The sequence below is a fragment of the Alosa sapidissima genome, chromosome 3 (assembly GCF_018492685.1).
Source record: "Alosa sapidissima isolate fAloSap1 chromosome 3, fAloSap1.pri, whole genome shotgun sequence".
Classification (NCBI taxonomy): Eukaryota; Metazoa; Chordata; class Actinopteri; order Clupeiformes; family Clupeidae; genus Alosa; species Alosa sapidissima.
The window spans coordinates 14361933-14366932 of NC_055959.1; the positions used below are offsets into that span (position 1 = coordinate 14361933).

Genomic DNA, 5000 nt, shown 5'->3' on the forward strand with positions numbered 1-5000 from the left:
CTCTCTCTCTCTCTCTGATTTCTTTGTCAATTTCATCTTCTCTCACTCCATGTCTTCCTCCCTTGCCTCCCTCCATCGCTGTGCTCCTGGGAGGCTGCCTGGCCTGGTGAGCTGTTCAGTATGACTTATCACAGTGGGCTAATTGGATTCCCTCGCAGCACATGGAGCCACTCTGGAGCCTGTGAATACTCCTGGCCTTTTGTCCCAGTTTCTCAGCATAGGAGTCCAGGGCCGTCCAGTCCAATCACAGGGGGACGCATGGAGCCTGGGCTTCACTGCTCCTCTCCTCTATCTCCCTATCTATCTATCTGTCTGTACCCTGTTTTTTTGTCTGTCTTCCTTTCTTCCTTTCTTTCTTTCTTTCTTTCTTTCTTTCACTGACTTTTCATTTTTTCTCTCTTTCTGTTTATCCTCTTCTCACCCCTCTCTCTGCTTTCACCAGCTCTTTGTGTCTCTCTTTCCCTTTGTCTCCTCTCTCACTCCATCCTTTTCTGCTTGGGTCTCTCTCTGTCTCTCTAATGTGAAAACATTGTGAGGGCCTAAAGCTACTTGTATGCTTAATTTAGAAGCACCATTTTTGCTTGCGATTCAGGGCTGTTTTTCTTGGCATCATTTACAACATTGTGGCTTCTGAAAGCACTAAAGGATTTGGTTTGAAATGGCAAAGCACCCCTGTATGTGTGTGTGTGTGTGTGTCTGTGTGTCTGTGTGTGTTTTGGAGTCGGGGGTTAAAACCAGAATGTTTGGTCTTTTCTAATCTTTTCTTTTCCCTGGTAATGAAGGCCGCAGTGCATTGAAGTTTGGCTTTCTCCAGACGTCTGAACTGGAGCTGAACTCTTTAGAGTTCTGTGTGTGTTTGTGTGTGTGTGTGTGTGTGTGTGTGTGTGTGTGTGTGTGTCGGGGAGGCTGCATCTCTGTCTGGGTTCCTTGGAAGAGCTGTAGTCCAGCTTGTTTACGCAACCCTTCTCTTTTTGGAAGATCTGAGATGAGCACAGAGGCATTTGTTGTCTACTCTCTGTTGCAATCTGACGGCTTTGTCTTTTGTAGTTGTGGATCGATCTGGACCGATCTCTTTCTTCTCTCTGCTGCTTTGATTGTTTTTATCAACACATTGTGAGAAGGGGTGCTGCATCACCTGTAGAAAAGTCTGGGAAATGCAGCGAATGGTGCTTTGACTCGCCAGTCTTTGCAAACAGGGCTTTTCTCTGTTGTGGCCATTCAAAGCCCCCTTAGGTTTGCCGTAGTTTTCCTGAGGCGTTCCAGTGGCCGGCAAGACTCTGCATAAGAGATATGTCTTTTTCTTCAACCCCCCCCCCCCCCCCCCCCCCAGTTGAGTTGCTCAAGCATTCCCCATGAATACACGTCTAAAAATAGAGAGCCATTTTGCAAAAACGCCTTCCCGAGCATGCCAAGTTCTCAAGAAGTTTACGGTCTTTTGGTGCAGCCTTTGACTGTCAAGCCTGTCTGTCCAAAAAAAGAAAGGAAGAAAGACAAGTGGAGGAAGAGAGGGGGAAAAAAACGAGTGCCACTCCATGTGCATTAGCAGTCATGACAGATGCAATGAACCTAAGCTTCATGGAAAGCAGGGGATTTTCTGCGGAGGTGTCTAGGAGGAACTGGACTAATCCCGACTGGCTCGCACCTTGTGGCTGGGGAGTGCGGCTGACGTCAAACGCTTGACATGGTCGATCACTTCTAGGTGCGGCTATTTTTAGGCCATCCGATCGAGAAGGGTAATCTAGTTTGTTCTGCAGGGAAGGGGGTGGGTGGGGGGTGGGTGTGGTAAGCTGCAGGATTGCTGGCTTGTGGGCAAACTGGCCGCGGCTACTTTGTGGCATGATCTCATGTCGTCGTACACTGACCGGCTGCTCTGGCTTTTCCGGCACGCTTAAGAAAAAACCTCAAGGTCAGCGCACTGGGAATTATCCCGTGATCCTGTGCTTCCCCACATGGTTCTTCTCACCCGCCACACCCCAAGTTCAGCAGGCCCAGAAGGTGCTGCTCAGTTAACGGACTACCTGAACAAGGTGCTGATGGACCAAAGCGGGCCACGTGTAATAATGCAGAATTGCAATAAATACAAAGCAACGACAATAAAACTGCCCTTTTTATGTTAATGGTGAAAGCTCCTGGTGTTGCCGTTGTTGTTGTTGTTGTTGTTGTTGTTGTTCTTGTTGTTGTTGTTCTTCTTGTTCTTGTTCTTGTTGTTGTTGTTGATGCTGCAAGTGCAAACTGGCAGCGGGCAGCCAACGGGGCCCGTGTCATTTTTGCAAGCTGAAGTGCTTGCATGCTGTTTATGGAGCAAGCAGCCCATTAATTTCTGCTCGGAGAGGGAGAGGAGAGGAGGAGAGGAGAGGGAGTCCTCCTGCTTGCACGGGCTCATTTATCTTCAACATGGCATGTTTTCCTGCACAGCGCCCACCTGGGACTGAAGAAAATGAGAGAGACACAAAAAAAAGCAAGGAAGAGAGATGGAGAGGGGAGGAGGAGGAGAAGTGAAGGGTAGAACAAGCAGAGGGCAGCGGACGAGAGGAGAGGAGAGCAGAGGAGAGTCCTCAGGGCTGTCTGGCTGGCCGCGGAGATTCGGGCCAGTTTCCCTGACATTGTGACACAGTTTAGCAGCTGTGGACCAGCCAGAGGGGGAGCGGAGGCCTGAGAGATGCGCAGCCAAGCAGAGCAGGGAGCCATGCTGGCTCAGCTGGGGGCAGTCGCAGGGTAGCCTCATGTAAGTAGTGGCGACTGTGTTAAGGGTTTGCCTAAACAAACGGCCATCTTTTTCGCTCAGCGACATTTAGTTGTTCTCACTCATACAGCTACAACAACGTTTTGAAATCTGTCAAGGATTTTTAATTGATCTGTTTTTGATTTGATATGTCATCCCCACGTGTGTAAACACACACACACACACACACACACACACACACACACACACACACACACACACACACACACACACACACACACACACCAGTGTTGACACATGGTGATAATCTCCTCTCTCCCCATGCTGTATCACACTCCTCTGCATGTTTCAGTCTGGACGAAGCATGCTGTTGGAGTCGACTGCTGTTTGACACGTCGTCAGAGTTGACAGCACTTCTACTCCTCTCGTCTCCTCTTCTCTTCCACTTCTCCAATCCTCTTCTCTCCTCCTTCCTCCCCCTCTCCACTCCTTCTCCAATCCTCTTCTCTCCTCCTTCCTCCCCCTCTCCACTCCTTCTCCAATCCTCTTCTCTCCTCTTTCCTCCCCCTCTCCACTCCTTCTCTTCTTCACAGACCCACATGTCCCCACCGTGCACGTGGTGCTCGCTTTTCTCCTGCCCGCATCCTCTGTTTACTGCCCCGTTCTGTCTCCACGACACTTATCGGCTCCCTTAACTCTGACCTCGGGCTTTCCTGGAAAGGCTTTGTCCGCCCCTGCCCAAGAAATGACCTTGCCTTGCCTGTCCAAGAAATGGCCATCTGTTTGTCTTAGCCTCTTTGTAAAGAAGATAATCATATGAGAGTTACAGTTACTATAATAGTTTGAGAAGTCTTAGATAAAAATGTCTTGAATTCACAGATCGAAAGAAGCTGGCAGTTGCAGGTTCTTATAAACAATATATTTTATATAAGTTTTTCTTTTTAATGACTTTGAATAATTGGCCAAAATGAGACTTTGTGGGGTACTGGGTGGATGTGACGTGTCCAGTAGAGAGACAAAGGCGGGAAGGGCCTGGATATGAGGTCAGCCTCATCAGGTAGCACTACTTGGCCTACTGACACTAATGGCAGCTGAAAGAGCTGACGCAGGAATGCTCTGAATCAGGCCGCTAACTTTGTGCCCGTCAGATAATCCTTCATTTCCTCTCACGCTCACAAACGCAGACTCAGGGGAAACAAAACCCAGTGTCCTCATCCTTGTCCTGCACTGGACTGCTGGACATCCACACACAACCACACACACACACACATAGTCTGTTAGTCGGGCTGCACACTCTTGGCCTGGATACTAGGCTCTAATACCATCGTTTGGCTCTCAGTCCTCTCTCTATTAGCTAAACATACACACACACACACACACACACACACACACACACACACACACATAAACTAAACATGCATACACATGACACACATATATACACATAAAAAAATGCACACATGCATACACACACACACACACCAAACACATGCAGACCCCCCACCACACACACACACACACACACCCAAACACCCACACACACTCCAGCTGCTGAACACACCCCCATGGTTCAGGGAGCTATTTTCTGGCAGCGTTATGTCATCAGTCCCACCGTCCCCTGGCGCGCCTCTGGTCCCCCTGGGTGGTTACGCAAAGGCCCGGCCGCTGTGTCGATAGCCACCTGCTATTATTAGCCTGCGCTGGTCTGCTGCCCAGAGCCGCGGCTCAGTGGCGCGGATGCCCACGGCACGGCAGGGGGTCACAGGCACAACAGGAGTGCACACTCACACTGTGGCGTCCAGTTACAGGAGACATGGTGTGAGACGAAGAGTAAGATAGAAGAAAGAGAGAGAGAGAGAGAGAGAGAGGGAGAGAATACAAGATAGAGAGAGAGAGAGAATACTAGATAGAAAGAGAGAATACAAGAGAGAGAGAGAGAGAATAAAAGATAGATAGATAGATAGATAGATAGATAGATAGATAGATAGATAGATAGATAGATACTTTATTGATCCCCAAGGGGAAATTCAAGAGAGAGAGAGAGAGAGAGAATACGAGAGAGAGAAAGAGAACACGAGAGAGAGATGTGATTTAACCTGAACACGGATGGATAGAGAGAGGAAGGGGGAGAAGAAGAAAACAGAAACATGGAGGAAGACAGAATCTACAAAAAAGAAGAGAGAAAGAGAGAGAGAGAGAATTCAATCGAATCGATGTATGGACATGCATTAACATCAGCGTTGTTTTTCCTGGTAAGCATTCTGACCTAATGCTCAGCACATGGACCCTGCTCATGACTGCGGAACTTGTGGGTTTC

General features: G+C 48.7%; 1 protein-coding gene across 12 annotated transcripts in view; it reads left to right on the forward strand.

Moving 5' to 3' along the window:
* hdac5 (histone deacetylase 5) overlaps positions 1-5000 on the forward strand; it is a 78520-nt gene that overhangs the window by 40862 nt on the left and 32658 nt on the right. Inside the window, exon 1 of one of the 12 annotated variants that reach the window (XM_042087862.1) lies at positions 2554-2725. The exons of the other annotated variants lie outside the window; for them this stretch is intronic. The gene's annotated coding sequence lies outside the window, so the exon portion shown is untranslated. Of the gene's footprint in view, positions 1-2553; positions 2726-5000 lie in introns of those variants that run through there. 12 annotated transcript variants of the gene reach the window in all.